Here is a 19228-nt window from a genome sequence, read left to right as displayed (position 1 = left end):
TTGTTTGCCTACTATGTATCCTGCACTATTTTAGGCACTGAGGATAGATCAGGGTGTGTGTGGGGGGGAGGGGGGTGGCGGGGGCAAGCGGGGCGGGGGATGTTAAATATTCCTGCTATGATGAAGCATTCATTCTAATTGAGGAAGACAGACAACAAATAAACAAATTAAATATATAATATGTCAGATGGTGATACATACCAAAGAAGAAATTAATTAAGGAACAGAAAGAGTGGGAGAGTTACAAGTATGGATAAGCTGCTATGTTTTTTAATCAGTTGGTGGCCTCTCTGAGAAGATCTCATTTCTGAATAGACCCAAGGAAGATGAGGATTCAAGTCACACAGATATCTTGGGCACTTTACAGGCAGAGGAAACAAGATCAAGGGCCGTGAGGCAACAAGTGCATGGTGTCCAAAGGCTAACTCGGAGACAGTATGCCTGGAGTAGAGTGAGCAAGGAGCAGGGTAATCAGAGATTAGGGTAGAGATATAATGGTGAAAAATATATAAGGCCTTGTAGGCTACACTAAGGACTTTGGTTTTTACTCTGAGTAAAATACAAACACATGGTTTGACTTACATTAATTTGAAATTTGATGTAAGTTTGGTGATGCCCCAGAAAGGTAGCTGTCTTCTACATGGTGATTTGGTGATCCAAGCTGTCTCTATTGGTGGCTTTATTATTTCAACACTCAGCTGACATATTCACTAACAAGCAGAAAGTAAACTGAAAGATCCACAGGGGACTTTTTAAAACATATATTTCTATTTATTTCAGAGAGGAAAGGAAAGGGAGAGAGAGATAGAAACATCAATGATAGAGAGAATCGTTGATCAACTACTGTACCTCCTTCATACCCTACACTGGGGATCGAGCCCACAACCCAAGCATATACCCTGACCAGGATTCGAACAGTGACCTCCAGGTTCATAGGTTGATGCTCAACCACTGAGCCATGCTGGCTGGTCCCACAGGGAACTTTTGCTTCTACTCACACTCACTCTATGGCCAAGAACTAGTCAGGGCCCAAGGAAATATAGTCCTCCCAGCAAGAAAGAAAAACCAATTTCAATGAGTGGAAGTAATGTCTACTATTTGGGGAAAATAGAACCAGCAAAGACAGGTAAGAGAATACTGCAAATATCCTGGGAAGAATATGACAACTGCTTGAAATATGTTGATAACAGAAGTCAGATTCTGGATATATTTGAAGGTAGGAACAATAGAACATACTGATGGATTAAATGGAGGATTTTAGAGAGGAGGTAAATTGAAATGATCTAATTGGCATTTTCTAATTAGAGAAGACTTCAGAAGTAACATGTTCAAGGGGGAATAGCAAGGATTTTGTTTTGAAACACTAAGTTTTTTGTGGGAGATCTAAGTAGGAATGTTGAGTAGACAGTTGGGTACATATGTCTGGAATTTAGGAGAGAGATAAATTTAAGAATCATCAATATAGTATTTATAGCCATGTAACCCAAAAAGATACCTAAAGAGTGGATGTAGATAAAGTTCCAATGATTGGACTCTGGGGCACTCCAATGTTTATAATTATGGCAAATAAGTAAGACAAACTAAGGAGCTTGAGAAGGAGCAGCTGTGAATTAGGAGAAAAGTCAGCAGTATTAGTGTTCCAGGAACTACATGTCAAAGGTGTTGTGGAATCCTGTTGATGGAGCTAGTTAGATAAGGACTAATAATTGGTTAATGGATTTGACAACATGGAGGTCATTGCTAACCTTGACAGAGACATTTATTGGAATGGTGAAGACAAAAACCACTGAAGTTCTTCAGGAGCAGAAAAATGAGTTGGTAGTTGGAGTGGGATGTGGGAGAAATTCAGCATGGCTGTATGCTGAGGAGAATAATGCAGTAGAGTGAGAAAGGACGACTACACAGGTGGGGCAAGGGGAAATCCCCTCGGTGATGTCTCCAAAGGATTAGAAGGAATGGGATCTGGTGCATTGGTGAAGTGGTTCATCTCTGAGAGGAGCATAGTTGTTTCATCTATTGAAGTGGAAAGAAGTCAGAGTGTCTGGGCACAAGGGCAGGTGGGAAAGTATGCTGGTGGGACATGGGGGCATCCTTCTGATTGCTTCTATTTTCTCAGTGAAATAGGAATCAAATTCAACAACTAGAATTAGAATGGTAGAGGTTTGAGGAGAAAGGTGATATGAAATCGCCATCTAGAGAGTAGATAAGTAGGCGGACTAGGACATAGAATATGATTTCAGGGTGCTCTGAGGGACCATTTAAGGTATGAGCTTAAAGTTGGACCAGCCAGCATGTTTGTATGTTTTTCCAAGCCATGATCAGTTGAGCAGATACAGGTGTAAAACAGGAAGAAAGTTGAGCTTTAAGAAGTCTCATTATTGCCCAGCTGGCATGGCTCAGTGGTTGAACATCAGCCTATGAACCAGAAGGTAACGGTTCGATTCCCAGTCAGGGCACATGCCCAGGTTGCGGGCTGGATTACCACTGTGGGGCATGCAGGAGGCAGCCAATCAATGATTCTCTCTCATCATTGATGTTTCTATCTCCCTCTCCCTCACTTTTCCTCTCTGAAGTCAATAAAAGTATATTAAAAAAAAAAGAAAAGAAGTCTCATTATCATTGCTCATGATCTTACCATTAGTATTCTTGATTGTCTCTTTTCCCACAGAAGCTCTTGAGATTGGCAAATCAGTGTAGATTCTGCCTTCCACATTTCAATCAAAACTCACTTGTTCTCATTTCTTCAGTTCTAAACCCATTATCTGGCTCCTCCTTAGTACCCACCTCCTTTACCAAGACTTTATCTTATTTCTACTTGACCTCTGAAGGACATGGCTCCAAGTTCCTCAAGGGCAACCTCAGCAGCCCCTGGTCCAGCTTCCCATTTCTCTGTCGTTCCTACTTCTCCTCATGTCAAACCCTGTCTACAGCTCCCTGTCTGGACCATACCCTGGTTAAGGGAATTCAGAATATGAAATTGATCCAGGAGTCCTACTACAGTTCTCTGATAAAATAAGAATGAACTGCCAGGCCAGTGTGGCTCGCTCAGTAGCTGAGCGTTGACCTATGAACCAGGAGGTCACGGTTGGATTCCCTGTCAGAGCACATGTCAGGGTTGTGGGCTTGATCCCCAGTAGGGGGTGTGCAAGAGGCAGCTGATCAATGATTCTCTCTCATCATTGATGTTTCTATCTCTCTCCCTTAAATAAATAAAAACGTATTTTAAAAAAATAATAAAAATGAACTGAATACGACTTAGGGGGGAAACCAGACGTTTCAGGATCCCATCATCCCTCATCTGCCTTTCTGCTCCATCCAGAAGCCAATTCAGAGACAGTTTGGACTGTGAAAGACGTGGAGTGACAGACAGCATCACAGAGGCTGCACTCCTTACCTCAAATTGGACCCATTTCTTCACAGTCCAGATGGTTAACACTGCTGTGAAGACCCAATCAACATGTTGATTTGACCACCCCGAGCAACTTGCTCCTGGGGAAAATTGAAAAATTGTTGTCTAAACAAATGGAAGGTCAGCTTATTTAGTTTAAAGAAGAGAGAGTGTCTCTCTACAGAAACATTTGGGCAGGTTTCAATTGAAGCAAAAAGCATTTCATTCGTTTCATTTTAATGGTCTCTGTTGAATAAGCATGAAAAATGGTTTTCATTAGTCCTTCTTCCACATTATACCTGACAAGCAGGAGGAAAACATGAATTTTTCCTGTACTTAACAAATATTCTGTAGTGATATGGAGCAGCGGGAGAGATGCAAAAGGAATAGTAATGTTGTAAAATAAAAAGGCTTGGGCCAAAACAGATCATTTATTCCCAGGAAGGAGCAAGAATATGCTAGCACATGATAAAAATAAACTGATGAAATTTCTAATACTGAAGATTATGATTAAAGACAATTTATAATCGGTCTGAAAATCAGGTGGGGAGAAATGCTTCATTTTCATTATTTGCTTCAACCTTATTTATTTTCTCAAGCCCCATTCATTCAGCAGGGGACCCCCAGTGGTCTCTCCATAAATAGAACTTTCTGCCTCCTGCTTAGGCTAATGTTTGCTTATTTCACAAGCTACTTTTCTTGCTAGGTCTAGGGTTTTTTAGCACTAATGTTATTTTCCTTTCTTTTTAATGCTCTGAGATTAATTGTACTTGTGGAATATCTAGTTTTGACGTGTAAATGCCTTTGACATTTTATTTTAATTCCAATTTGGATGGTAATTTAAGGGTTTAATTAACAATAAAGATGAATCAACCCATAAAATGAATACATAAACAGGGAGCAGCAATTTACAAAAATGAAAGAAAATTTTTCTAATGCATTCTCTATAGATTCTTATTGGAGTGGGAGAGGAGTGTGTGTTTCTGTACTTCATCACGCAATTAAGAACAGAAAGGACCCAGCTTGAAATGTTGCCTTTTCAAATAACATTTTAGACCAGTTAGAGCTTATGAATACCAGTGAAAAGAATTGCTATTTTGAAGAAAGAGTAAAGCAAATGAAGCTAAAAGCATATCATAACAGACTGCAAACATTTGAATTTACCTTTTAGTTAAAAATATTAAATTAGCCCTTCTTAAGAGTCATAGCTGCACTGGAACACTGAGACCACCTGGCCATAGTCACGTAGTCCAGGATGCCACCAGGAGCTGAATATATCAGATTGCCAAAGCATGCATCAAAACTGACCAATTAGCACAGCCCACGACCCTGACCTTACTCATGATTACTGGTGACTTTTGCTCCATAAAACCCCTTGTCTGTAAACCATCGAGGAGTTCGGGTTTTCGAGCCAAGCTGCTCGTTCTTCATGGGGGAGCATATCCCATAGGCGCCACTTGTTTCGCTGCACCCCAGTGTCAGTGTAATTGGCTGTCGGCAGCACTGGGTGGACGAACTCTAGGCTTGGTTACACAAATAAGCAGTAAAAGTCTAAAAGGAGTAAGTACCTCCCTTAAGTTTGCATAAGCAAAAATGAGTAACTCGGTAAATATAACATAGAATTAGTATTGAACCCTAAGTAAGAACCCAGGAATGTGCTAACCACTTTCCTTGTCTTGCTCATTTAGCCTCATACGACTCTAGGAAAGAGGCCCTATTATTATTTTTTTTTAAATATATTTTATTGATTTTCTACAGAGAGGAAGGGAGAGGGATAGAGAGTTAGAAACATCGATGAGAGAGAAACACCGATCAGCTGCCTCCTGCACACTCCCCACTGGGTATGTGCCCGCAACTAAGGTACATGCCCTTGACTGGAATCGAACCTGGGACCTTTCAGTCCCCAGGCCAACGCTCTATCCACTGAGCCAAACCAGCTAGGGCAAGACCCTATTATTATTCCCAGTTTACAGATAAAGAGACCGCAGATCAGAGAGGCATAATCTCACACAGCTAGCAAGTGCCATGAGCAGGATTTAAACTCAAGTCATTCTGACTCCAGACTTATTTTGTACACCGATCATTTTTACTGGTAAAGTGTACTTTTTTCTTTATACAAAAAAAAAATCCTCTTTAAATATATAGAATAGTATTAAGTCTGATAATGAAACTTCATAGCCATTAAAAGTCAGATATATATGGCACAATTTGTACACAATTTGAAAAGAATTTCCCCTGAGGCTGCAATATCACTGCTGAACTTACTTGTACCACTTAAATTGTACCTCTTAGAAGCTCACAGGAAAGTGCAGAGATGGCTACTAGCTTGCTTCAAATACTGCAGTTTTCTTACCAAAACAGCTGGGGTATCCATTCTGGAACTGAATCACATCAAGTGCACAAAGAAAATGACCTCACCTCGCTGTGAGGACATGCATTTTCTAACTCGGGGACGACCGGACAGAATGTATTCATTTAGATTATTCTGGTAAACGGGAACTCGAGTAATCAATTTCATCCAATGCAAGTCAAGTTGCACTTTTCTTTGTGTAAACTGACATATTAACAAAAGACTCAACCTTTTCCCTTAAGAAAGTAGGAAATGAGGAGGCGTTTTTAAAGAAATGTGAACCATAAGTAGTTGGTAAGTTACAAAGTGCTCATTCATATGCTCTTGTATTACTATAACACTTGACAATTTATACATGGCTTTCAGATAAAGTTCATTTATTTTGATAATGATCCCTGAGTTGGGTGGGGCAGATGGTATCATGATCATTTAACAGAAGAGAGCTAGGCTCAAGAAGGTCAAGTCTCGCTCATCCAAGATTACATGGATCTTAAGAGATAATACTTGGGCTCCAACTCATTTCTCTTGACTCTGTCAAGATTTAATATTGATAAAATGTTTATTCTCTGGAGGCTTTTATAGACAATTACTTCATTAGACAAAAAGCTCTCCTAGGGTTTTTTTTCTGAGGATTAATGCTTCTCACTGCATAACTTCCCATGCCAAAACATTTCACACTATGAAATTCCAACAATAGAACATCATCATCACCTTCATCCCCGGGATCACAACAAATATCAATTAGAGCCCATAATGGGTTCCTCTGTATCAGACACTTTCAAACATTAACTTTTCCAGTCATCACACAAAAAACCCTAGTGAGAAAGGTAGCATCCCCTTCCCTCCAGAAGAGGCTGGGAGAGAAGTCATTATGCTAACGATGCTATTAAATAACTATCATCCAGGCTACTCTGTGGTTAAAATAAAAAAATAAAGACAAACAAGCAGTGAACCTTCCGTGGGTTTTAACTGCAAAGCTCATTTTCACTTGTTGGCTGCAGATCTGGTGTGACTCTGCTCCCCCCCTCCCCCTGCATATTCCAGGATTCAACCTGTCAACACAGCCCTCACTGGGACACTGCTGATGCCTGGCAAAGGCAGAGCGAAGCTGAGTGCTGGTTACCTAGAACCTCATCCATTATGATGAGGAAGAGGAAGGTGAGGTGTCCATCAGCTTGGCTGCCATTAAAAACTAATACAAAGGGGGCATTTGAGAGGACGAAGCCAGAATCTATTCTTCAGACAGTGATGAAGTATCAGAAGATCAGGCTCAAAACTTCCTCAAAGCAAAGAAACTCACCAGTGATGAGGAAGCTGAAGCTTCTGGAAAGAGAAAAGCAGAAGAAGATGAAAAGGCAAATAAAAGCAAGAGAAGTCCATGATGGGTGATGAAGAAGATGATGATTAAAGTACAGAACATGAAAACATTTTATATATTTTATTGTATCTTTTGTTTTATAAATACAATGTAAAGATGAGTTATTCTGATTGAAACAAGTTGATTTGCTTTCATGTAGTTTTAATTATAATAAAAAAATTAAAAGAAAAAACAAAATTGCCCCTGGAAAGCTTGCACATGCTTGATGAAATCAGTTTGGAAAGTCCTGGCAAAAGAATAAAAGGCAGACTGACACAGAAGTATTGCTTGTTGTGCATTTCCAATTTCTGCCTTTCTCCATATCTTGGTGACAGTGAAAGAGCATTGGTGACAGGGGCGAGCATTCCACTGTCTTACCAAACTGGCATAATAAGCATGTCATCCTCTCACATCTGCTAGGTTCCAGGCTCTGTGATATTATATAAGCTTTGCCTGAAGTAATCAATAGTTGAGAGTCAAATATAATACTCCACAAAACAACTTCAAGGTGCTTGCACACTGAAAAGGATCAGGTTGTAGAGAACAGAAATGGGCCCTGGGCAACCTTTGCCCAAAGAGAATATTGTACTAAATGTATAGTGAAGTTCTCTCTTTTATGTGAAGAAACAGGCTCAGAGGAATAAAGAACTTGCTCAGAATCACACATAGTTAGTAGGTCAGAATCTGGTCTGTCAGTACCCAGGGTGATGTTCTTCACTACCATGCTAGCTTTTGTCAAGCATGATTCATTCATATAATAACTACTAGAATTCATGCACCAGTGGGGTCCTTCAGCCTGGCCTGAGGGATCAGGCTGAAACTGGCTCTCTGACATCCCCCTTGGTCCCGGATTGCAAGAGGGCACAGGCCAGACCAAGGGACCCCACCGAAGGACCCCACCGGTGCACGATCGGGGCTGGGGAGAAATGCGGGAGATTAGCTAGCCAGGGAGGTACCTTGGGAGGGCTCCAGGGTGTGTCCAGCCCATCTCACTCAGTCCTGATAGGCCAGACCCCAGCAGCAAGCTAACCTACGCGTCGGAGCATCTGCCCTCTGGTGGTCAGTGCACATCACAGTGACTGGTTGACCAGTCAATTGTCTGCCCCCTGGTGGTCAGTGCACGTCATAGCGAGTGGTTGAGCAGCCTTAGCATATCATTAGCATATTACGCTGTGATTGGTTGAATGGCCAACTGGTCGACTGGACACTTAGCATATTGGACATTTATTATATACGATATACCTCTGTTTTCCTTAAATAGTCTTTGATCACATCTATGCCTGGCACAGTTTTTAATATTGCCCACTTTCACTCTCAAAAGCCACCAGTTGAGACAATAACTTGTCACTCTCCATGGACCACTTTGTCAGAACTTCCCAGGAACCTTGTTAAAAGTGCCAGTGCCTGAGCCCCAATCCAGATCTGGATGTTTTCTGAGGGTTGGCCCAACAATTCATTTACAGGTATTTTTAAATTGTTTTGTGGAATCCCCAGTTGAGTCTCAAGCCCTCTTAAGTTGATAAATCATTTGTTTATGTTATTCTGCCTTCCCCAGGGGCCCAACCAGGTCCTAAGAATGTTTCAGTTCCCCCATCAGTACTTGCTCCCAGACAAGTAATCTCTCTGAAAACTTAGAGAATCTGAGTGGTCTCATGCCAGCCCACATGCCAGGATGAACCTCCTCCAGAGCCCTCCCCTTCACATTTTACCTCCTACCTCCTGAAAGATCATCATCTCTAATTTGTCCTAACATGTACCATGCTAATTCAAGCAACATAGGAGTGAAAGAAAGTGCTACGGTTTTCAAGTAGAAGTTGGGTTACCCAACTTCTAAATGGTAGCCTAGCACCTACCCTCTGGACCAGGGGTCCTCAAACTATGGCCCACGGGCCACATGCAAATACAAATATTGTATTTGTTCCCGTGTTTTGTTTTGTTTTTTTTTACTTCAAAATAAGATATGTGCAGTGCGCATAGGAATTTGTTCATAGTTTTTTTTTTTTAACTATAGTCTGGCCCTCCAACGGTCTGAGGGACAGTGAACTGGCTCCCTGTTTAAAAGTTTGAGGACCCCTGCTCTGGACACATCCCCTCTGCAACAGCCTCAGCACACAAATGTCTCATCTTTGCTTATTAAAGAATCTCCCGACTAAAGAAGGCTATCTCGCATGGCTAGGAAGTTCTTGGCCACACAGCATCAGAGGGTGCCCAGATGTGATTTCTTTCTATGGGCTTGACCATGCTAAGGGCAGAGTTGTTTGTTTCCACCTCTGAGTAGCACCAAATTACTTTTAATAACACCTCTTCACAGTGTTGACCATGTTCTTCACCTGGGCTGCTGCTGCGCCCACATCTTATCCTTTCATGCTGGTGCTATTGTCATTATTTTCCTTTCGGAGGGGGGACGAGTGTGTTGATTGGGTTGTCATTTTCATATTGTGTTATTTTTGTCATGAATTTTTTTTCAATTTCATTTATAATGGGTCCATCATTCCCACTCTGTGGAGTCATTAAGTCATTCAGGACCCTCACTTTGCCTTGGAGTACCTTTAACATCTCTCCCAGTGTCAGTTTGAAATGTGATGAGCTTGTCCTTACATTCCCATGAGGTATAAATCCAGAGCCCCAAGATGAAGAACCTACCACTGAGCTACAGCTGTACACTCCCCAGGGGACCACGTGTCCATTCCCTGCAAATCACTGGGGGAAGGGGTCCAACAAAGGGGAAGATGGACGTGTGCACATTGAAGTTGGGGTGACATAGGAAAGGTGCTTGCCAGTCAGTATAACCTGAGGGGGAAATTGGCTAAAGAGGGTGGAACCACTGCAAGCACGTGAAATCTTGAAGGATTCATTGGATAAGCTCCTAGTTAAAATCCCCAAACAAAGAATTCTCTCTCTTATTCCTCTTGTGTGGCTTTACTTTCTTGCACTCCCTTGCCCAGTGACCTACACTCACCCATGCCATGTGGCCCTAGCAGCTACATGGCCAATGACCACGTGGACCCTAGACACAATGGATTGTACCTGGGAACACAACTAAGCTAGCCAGATGCTGGACTGGACTGGACATTAATATGAAACAAAACTCTGGATAGTATCTTTGATTCTAGCTCTGCTGAAAACAAAAGGGGACTTTTTCAAGGGCAGGATGGAGGGAGATGAGACCTTGGAAGGAAACTCCCTTAATGTTACCTCATCAATAAAGCTTTCCATGATACCTCACCCTTCTGTGTGTGTCTGGGGGGGGGGGGCGGTCAAGAAATTCTCAGTCCCACGGCACCTCAAGAGGTCCACTTCCATCAGCAACAGTGGGGGACCCAGAAGGAGCCCCACCAACAGCAATAGGATAGGATTTGTTTATTCCCTGTAGGAAGGACCCATAGCAAAGAACCTGGAGGAAGCAAATATTTTGGAAGCATATAGCAATGTTATACGCTAGTAGAGTCTGTCTGACTCCAAAGCCTGTGTGCCTATCACACTAATGCCCCTCAAAAGCTCCAACAGTGCTTTGTGACCCAGAGCAAGTACTATTGTGCTTTAATTGCTAAATTTTCTAAGTGACCCAAAGGCAGTAACAATCAAGGCTAACAGAGATAGCTAAACTTTTCTCAAACTAGCTTGAGACAAAACTCACTTTGAACAGGAAGGTTTAAGGGAAGGCGCTTGCTCACAATAATATGACATTTTTGCACCATCTTTAGAGCAACAAAAAAGTCAGAAAAATTATGTTCTTAAATGATGTTTTTCATCTTGAGAGATTAGTTATAATTACTTATCATTAGCTATGATTTAAAGCAGTTAGAGAAATATGTACTCTATCCCTGTTATTTTATAAGTTAAAAAGGAAACTAGGTCTATCATTTACATACATATGTTTCTTTGAATATCTATTAAATATATATGTATGTATCTTTAAAAAAATTACCATATAGCTTCCCCCCCCCCCTTTATTTAACTGGAATAAATTCATCCTGAAAACCATAATTCTCAAAATTGTCTTTTAAAAGAAAGAAGTTTGGCCCTAGCCAGCATGGCTCAATGGATAGAGCGTTGGCCTTCAGACTGAAGGATCGCAGGTTCGATTCCGCTCAAGGGCATATGCTTGGGTTGTGGGCTCGATCCCCAGTAGGGGGCGTGCAGAAGGCAGCCAACCAATGATGCTCTCTCATCATTGACGTTTCTATCCCTCTCTCTCCCTCTCCCTTCCTCTCTGAAATCAATAAAAATATATTTTTTTAAAAAGAAAGAAGTTTGGACTGTATGTTGGAGCATTGCTTATTGTTTTTACTGAAGCTGTAGTTTCGAAGCCACAGTGCCTCAAATTCCTCTCCCTATTTTCAATCTATTCAGGGTATCTCTATATATAAAACCCTAATAGGCAAATAGAACGAACAGCAGAAAAACCCAACAACCAGTCTCTATGATGTGTGCTGACCACCAGGGGGTGCATGTGGAACATGGTGGGTGTCAGTAGCAAGTGGCTGAGCACTGAACATGTGCACATTGGCTGCAGTGGGATGGTGGAGCAGGTGAGCGGGGCGCCAGACCAAGGTGGGGCGCCAGTTGCTGTCATTGAGCGAGCCTCTGGTGGTTACTGAAAATTCTTTGCTCCCATGCACTGCGGTCTCACCAGGCGCTCACACCTGCTGCTGGTGCTGGAGCCATGGCTTGCACCCACTGCTGGCACCTGGTGGTGGTCCCAAATGCTCGGCACTTTCAGATGGTGCAAGTGGGGCCAATACCCTCAGTGCATGGGGCCATCAGCACATGGGAGTGGCGCGGTGGGAGCAGGGCTGCCAGCAGTCGGGACTGGGGGGGCCGCAGCAGAAGGGGCCGGGCGGGGGCATGGAGGATGGGCCGAGTCCCACCCCTATGCCCACCGCAGCCTCACGGCCCACAGTTCCTTTCAAGGTGCATGAATTCGTGCACTAGGGCCCCTAATAAAGTATAATGTAGACTCAACAGAGGCAATAGGAGCCTGGGAGTTGCAGTGTTAAGAGTAGAGTTAACTAAGTGGGCAGCAGGTTTGGTTAATGGTTATCAGAGTATGATTCAGTTAAAGACTATCAGAACCAGGGATCTGCAGGGATGAAGGTCACATTCAGAAAGTGGGGGCTGAGTATCTCCCCAAAGAGTCTTTGACCCTGTCTTTCAAGCCCATGAGATAAAGACTGGGAAGGAAGTTGTTCTTTAGCATAGTGGGAGAACTGATGTCCTAGCAACACAATCCACCTATTTGACCACATCAAACCACTGGTTTGTTGGTCCTACTTTGTTCTCCTGATTTCCAGTTTACAGTTCCTATTGACTTCCCACAGTTCCCTGCCTCCTTGCTTGTACTGATCCTCCTGGAAAAACAGCTTGGTCTCAAGGGCAATTATGCAGACATTTTATTTACTAGCCTTTAAACTCTAAAGGCTAGATGAGCCTTTACTCATCTAAAACAATTTCTAAACCATAATTATCTAATAGCTTCTATAAATAGGCAACAAATATTTGGGATTTGATATTCTCAATAGGCTATTCAAGCTCCATGCTTAATTCACTTATATCATGGATTGCAATCACTTATAAGTCAGAAGAAATGAGGTTTGTGGGAACAACTAGAAGTTTTGAAGATTATTCAAATATCTCCTCCCTCTTAAAAGTCATGCCTTGGAGTCGTTTTAAATGGGCAATTAGATTAATTCAGGGGACCATGTTTTCTTTTTCCTAGATCAGCAATTCACAATGTGAATTTTTTGTCTTGTACATAGACTCATCATAAAGTAAAGTAGAAATCTGAGGTAATTATCCAGAAACTTAAAACCCGAGCTTTCTCAGACATATTCCAATGGAAATATTAAAAGCATTAGCATAACAAGTAACTGAACATTTTAATCAACAATAATTGTATTATGTGAAACATTAAACACACTGGCCTCACAAATTCTTGACCTCGTGATTTCCAAGTAGGTTTTCAAATATTATTTCCACAAGCATCCTCATTGCTTAAAATTACTTATTCTGCTATCTCAAAGGGAAATACCTTTTTCTGTCCATCCCCTCTCATCATTACCTCTTCCTTTCATTCCAAAACCCTTGGCCCTTTCCTTTTCTTTAAATCCATTATATACACCAATATTCAGCTTGGATCCTATGACCAGTTCCTTATAGTTTAATTTTAATAGCAGCTCAAATGCTCTCTCTCCTTTTAGCAAAACTACAATGTAATGTGTGTCTAGACTAGGCAACTTCTGGGTCAAGTTGTCTTGATGGTGACAGTAGGAAGATGACAATTCATTCAGTACAGGAATCCAAAACTCTTGCCAGGAGAGAATGTGATCAGTAAAGAAGATTTTAAAAGCTATAGCCTTGAAGATCTGAAGAGAGAGAGAGAGAGAGAGAGAGAGAGAGAGAGAGAGAGAGAGAGAAGCTGAAGATATTTGGGCTCCTCTTATAAACTGTCCTGAATAAGGAATAAATGAAACCCTGAAGGTTAATAGATTGGAGTGGAAGATTACAGGTCTTTAGCAGTAGATTACAGTACTAGGTAATGACTTTATTAAAACCCCAAAACCTGGGCTCCCCAGTCTTCTTTTACGGAAGTAAGTTTTCCAAAGCTAAGGTGGAGGATCAAATACATCACAGGTTGTTGAATAAGATCACATTCTAGTTGCATTGTAATATCTTAGCTTTGTTTCCAACCCAAATTTATTGAAGGAGTGGGGTCTCTTGGTTGGGATTCTCCCCAGCAAAGTGTATCTGTTGCTTGTCTCCAGCACCGTTGGGTCAGATCTAGTATGTATCTGTTATGGAGTATGTATGTGCATATATGCATCACAGGGCATGAGACAAGGCTCACACAAGAGAGGGGTGTGCTTGTTCACAATTAGGTTCACAATTACTAGACCCTCTCCTCCCATTTATAGTTAGAAGCATCTCCTTTCTCTGGATCTTCCACGCACACTTCTTTTTCCAGAGCTTGAATTATAGTCAAACTGATCATTACAGCATAGTTGTTATTGAAGTTTCATCATTTAATTAAAGAGTATGTGTACTAGTGAAATGAAATTTAAGTGTGAGAAGAAAGAAAATTGTTTTTATGAGTAGTTGAATGCCGTGGAGAGGCATATTGATAAAGAATAGTAAATTAGGCATCTGTATTAGTCAGAGGAGCAGAACAGAAGCAATAATATACATATACATATACATATACATATACATATACATATACATATACATATACATATACATATGTATATACATACATATAAGTATGTGAATATACACATCCAAATACATCATACATGCATATATACATAAATATTTATTACATGTATTTATATGTATGAGTGACATTTATTTTAAGATATTGACTTGACAGTTATGGGAGCTAAAAAGTCCTAAGATTTGCATTTGGCAAGCTGGAGACCCAGGAGAGCAGATGTGCAGTTCCAGTCAGAATCCAAAGGCCTGTAAGTTCCAGTCTGAAAGCGAGCAGGGTCAAGATCCAAAAAGAATCAATGTATTAGTCTGAGCCCAAAGGCCAGAAAAGACTAATTAATGTTCCCTCTCAAGGAGGCCAGTGAAGTTCCTTCTTACTCAGCCTTTTTATTCCATTTAGGTCTTCAATTGATTAGATGAGGCCCACCTACATTAGGGAGGGCAATCTGCTTTACTCTATCAATTTAAATGTTAATCTCATTCAGAAACACCCTCACAGACACATCCAGAATAACTTTTGGCCATTCCATGGCCAGTCAAGTAGACACATAAAATTAATTATCACAGGATCATTGTGGCATTTATTTAAAAATTAGAGAATTCCAAAAATTTCTGAATCCAGTATAAGAAAATTTAAATGTGTGTGCATTATGTGAAAAGAGGATAAAGGATTTTTTGAATATGGTTAGATTCATATCCCCCAAACAGGTCTGTGTTTTACATTAAAAATATTAAAGTGTAAATTAACATGTTTTAAGGTAAAATAAAATATATTCATATTTGAATATTTTCATTACTCTTCACCTTAACAGAATTTTTTTCAATTTACCCACCAACTGGCTGTTTTAGATAATATCAGTTAAGAGTAATTCTAGAGATATGGGGTTGTGCTGTGGGGGAGAGAGACAGATTTGTAAGCCCAGGGCAAGGTCCTGCCTAGCCGAGGCCGCTGCTATGCGGAGATCCTGTGGGAAGCACCATCACCATGTCTGACCAGCATGGAGACCCCAGATATTCAGACTTATACCAGCTCAGGGCCCACAAAGAGAGGCAAAACCTTCAGCTGAGGACTTGGAGAATAAGAAGGAAGGAGAATACATTAAACTCAAAGTCATTGGACAGCAGTGAGATTCACTTCAAAGTGAAAATGACAACACATCTCAAGAAACTTAAAGAATCATACTGTCAACGACAGGGAGCTCCAATGAATTCGCTCAGGTTTCTCTTTGAAGGTCAGAGGATTGCTGATAAATACACCCCAAAAGAACGGGGAATGAAGGAAGAAGGTGTGATTGAAGTTTACCAGGAACAAACCGGGTCACTCAATGGTTTAGATATTCTTTCTATTTTCTTTTCTTTCCCCTCAACCCTTTTCTATTTATAGAAATATTTCTTTTGTAATGTGGTGTTCAAAATGGAATTGGAAATTGACACACACACACACACACACACACACACACACACACACCATCTCTTTAAAACATCTGCTATTTTGAATTCTACTACCCATTACTCATTATTGTTTGTTTTCATTGTGCTGATTTTTAGTGATCAAGCCTCAGCCTCTTTTATTTTGCCCTCTCCTTTTGAAATATTACGTGTGTGCATAAGGAGGCCACCTTTTTCAGGACTGTGCATTTTCAGGCTTGTGATAAATAAGGTCGACCAATGCAAGTGTTCATAATGACTTCTAATTGGCCCTGAAGTGCTAGCATGAGATTGCTTCACTCCTGGACTCTGACTTTCAGTGGGAGGTGGGAGTTTTTCAGAGCACTGAACTGTGGAAAAATGACCTTTTCTCAGCTTGAAGCTACTTCTAAAATCTGAATGTCTGGACCAAAAGAAGAGGAATATCAGGTTGGAGTCAAGATGACAGATAAGGTGAAAGTCAAGATTAACTCTAAAGATGGCTTCACTGAAGAGAAAGCATTTTAAGAATAACGAAAAATCTTGTCAGAAAATCCCTGAAAAGTTTTAATTTTCATTAGCAGTTAATTAAGTTATTCATGCAGAAAAAAAAAAAGAGTAATTCTATTGCGTAGGGCCATAAAATTGATAAGTACAGTCAAGGAAATGCAACTCACGAATGTCAGAACTATTTATGAGGACAGCATAATTTTGCCTAAAGGTACCTTTTTTTCCCTATGCATCCTACATATATACCAGTTCTTACTATTAGGTGTTTTAAAAGTTTCTCAGAACCTGAAAATATCCATCATGGCCATTTCCAGCCTCGGGTGATGTCAATCATCTGATCACTCCTCTCTTACTATTGACTGCTGAGCATTGTTAGAAAAAGTCATACAATGATGCCAGCTGGCATGACAACCAATCCGTGTTATCTAACATCTGCTGGCCTATCCAGACTGCTGGGCAATCATTTATCTCTAGTTGACTCTAACTCATGCAATTTTTATTATACATCTTTCTTGCTTTCCCCACTCTTACAACATCTCCAAATCACTTGAGAAAATAAAAACCATGTAATAAGAATTGCCTCCACCTTCCTCAGTTCAACCGCAATATATAACATTCTTCCTTCTCTCTCGTTTTCCTCCTCCTTTGGGGTTTTCTCTCTCCCTTGGCAATCCCATTCATGTTTATAATGAAGACGGTGGCACACAAGTCTGACTTCTGCATTTTCCCCAATGTTATCATTTGACTACTGAGTGTCTTCAACTAGATTTTCTGCTTATGTTTTAAACTCAACACCTTTAAGTTCTTTAAGTTTCCTTCCCATTCTATAAAATGTTGAGGGTCCATCTGCACAGTTGTCTTTATTCTCCAATTCATTTGCTCCGTTGAAGATAGGCGAAAGGGTTTGTTTGTTTTCCGCTATCTCTGGCACTAAAATTTCATAATCCCTTTATTGTACATCGTCTAATACCCCATCAACTTTCCTCCCCAGGACTTAGTCCCATAATGCATTCATTTTGGCCATCTCAATTATAAGCTTATTTCTATTCTAAAGTGAACTGCATTTACCTGCAGCTCCAAATGACAAGCTAAATGAAAGATCTTTGCCAGTCGATTTCATATATGATAACCTATCTCCTGAGAGATTCTCCCTTTCCTTGAACAGGATCTAAGTCCAATTGGCACAGGCTCCCTGAAGGCCATACCTGCCAGCTGTCACCAAGTGCTTCCAGGTGGCCATCTGAGCTAATGGACAGTACTATCTATTGGAGGAATTGGAACCCAATTACAGTAACTCGCAGCAAAAGCAATTCACCTTTCTTTCAGGAATGGAAGGACAAAGCGCCAAATGCAGCAGGTTGCATATTTTTGCTCATAAAATACATAATTTGTCAAAATCATTTTTCTCTAAACACTTTAATGGAAATCCTTGGCAGGCCTGTACACTAATGATTTCCATATTAATTCGGTGCTCAGTTGTTGTACTTTATCCCCAAACTCTTTGCATCACTCCAGCAGTGTTATTCTTTTATTATGAATCACGTAACTGGGCTATTTTCCGAGGGAGAGGATAGCTCTGTTTCACTGAGAAGTGCTCTGTGACTCTCCTAGGATGGCCTGGCTGACATCAGTCAGAATAGACTGGGTTGACTCTGGAGCAATTTTTACTAACCTGCATGTTGAATTATATAGACCCAGGATAATCGAAGAAAAACATTACAAAGCAAATGAAAAGGGGAAAGAGGGCTTTCAAAGTTAAGAACGCTGTTTCACTTACTTTAGTAAGAGTGATTTTCAGACTTTAAAATATTGGAATATCATTTTCTTTGGATATTTGAATTTTTTCCCTCAAATGAAATTTTAAATTTTTACCTGACCCCTTAATGGCAAGGGCAATTTTACTGCCAAATTGATAAAATAATAGGGAAGAAGAAGAAGAGATATGATTCAAGAGACAAAGAAATCGCCCCCCATTATAATAGCCAAAGAGTGCAGGTTCTTGGGCTCTGAAGTCTACCTGAGCAACGTTAGTGGCCAGATTAAAATTCATATCACATCACGAGTTTGTTTCTACTGAAAACTGCTCAGCTTGGCTGCATCTGATATGTTATCAGCCACACTTTAAGTAGCACGCCTCTTACCTTTAAGAATGTGGTAACGTGTCCTCCTTAGCCATCAAACTAATTTTGTGTTTTGTTTAACCCTTCAAACCTCTGTTGCCAGAAGCAGGGAGCCCAGGTGAATCCATTCTGTTTCCTGGGCAGGTGCTGGCTGCCCGCCCTCCAGTATGCAGTCTTCTATGCTTCCCTTGTCAAAGGTAAGCTATTCAAATTTCACAGCCATAACAGCTTTCCTTCTCCTTTTTTCTCTTTGCCCTCGAGATATTCTCAGAGGATTTTACTCAATGCCATGTGATGCTGAAGTTGTACAGGAACGGTATGGTAATTGCATGAGAGCTACAGTTAAGGCCTAATGAACATTATGTTTATGAAGAATGTAGCTCTGATTTCTAAAAGCACTTTGGTAAATTATACAAATTAAATATTCATTACTTTGTACTTCATTAGTTCACATTTGGCACACTTTTTCTCATTATAATAGCCTGGAGTAAAAGCTTTTTAGGTTTTTTTTTTAAAACACTCTATTCTGTTATTTTTCAGAAACTCTTTACTTACAATATTAGGACAAAGCTGTATTTTTTCCATGGGGGCTATAATATTCAGAGTTTTCTTTTAAAAGCACTACATATTTTATTTCACACAAAGGAATGTGACTATCTGTCTGAAGTTCTTATTTCAATAGTCAGCACAAAAATATATAAACTTTAAAAAAATCTTTATTGTTGCTAGTATTACAGATAACCCCCTTTTCCCCCATTGCCCCCCTCACTTGGTTCCCACCCCACCCCAGCCCTTCACCATCCTATTGTCTGTGTCCATAGGTAATGCATACATGCATATGTTCTTTTGGTAAATCTCTTCCCATCCCTCCACCCCGCCCCCCGCCT

General features: G+C 40.6%; 1 pseudogene; it reads left to right on the top strand.

Moving 5' to 3' along the window:
• The first annotated feature begins 15289 nt into the window (after positions 1–15289).
• LOC118650691 lies at positions 15290–18694 on the top strand (annotated as a pseudogene).
• Positions 18695–19228: the final 534 nt, after the last annotated feature.

Source organism: Myotis myotis, unplaced genomic scaffold (assembly GCF_014108235.1).
Source record: "Myotis myotis isolate mMyoMyo1 unplaced genomic scaffold, mMyoMyo1.p scaffold_m19_p_3, whole genome shotgun sequence".
NCBI lineage: Eukaryota > Metazoa > Chordata > Mammalia > Chiroptera > Vespertilionidae > Myotis > Myotis myotis.
Note: the sequence above shows the minus strand (reverse complement) of the source record. Positions and strands in the feature narration are given on the sequence as shown.